The sequence below is a fragment of the Petaurus breviceps genome, unplaced genomic scaffold (assembly GCF_028583685.1).
Source record: "Petaurus breviceps papuanus isolate PSGF00001 unplaced genomic scaffold, PetGlider_PUasm1.0 65, whole genome shotgun sequence".
Classification (NCBI taxonomy): Eukaryota; Metazoa; Chordata; class Mammalia; order Diprotodontia; family Petauridae; genus Petaurus; species Petaurus breviceps.
In genome coordinates, this window is record NW_027186436.1 from 2,318,365 (window position 1) to 2,318,887 (window position 523).

The following is a 523-nucleotide window of genomic DNA, read 5'->3' on the forward strand; positions in this document are numbered from 1 at the left end:
CTTTACATATATATATGTATATGTGTGTGTGTGTTAGGTGACCAAAGAATGATTAGGTTTCTGATCTCTATTTTCCTCTCTTCCTTTCTAATGAATTTTCCTTTTTAAGGCATGTTAGCACTTTTCAGAGGATCTCCTAACACTTGGTATCAGCAGCTGGACCAAATAGTGACCTTTAAAAATAATTGGAATGATGATTGTGTAATTATAGACTTGTGAACTTGACATCAATTACAACTCCAATGCCAAGCAACAAAATGAGAAATCTAATTTTGACTTCCATTGGTAAGAAGCCTGTTTTGCTCCATATCTCATGGAGGTAGAAGCAGCATAGCAAGTTCAGAAAATGAACCAGGCCAGATAATCCTTTGTTCCTCAACTCTAATCTAATCTGTTTTTCCTTTCTGGAAGCTTTCAGGGATGAGCAAGAAAGGGGAGGTAGGAGATGGAAATCAATAAAACTGATCTCTGTGTGTGTGTGTGTGTGTGTGTGTGTGTGTGTGTGTGTGTATGGTCAGTAAGG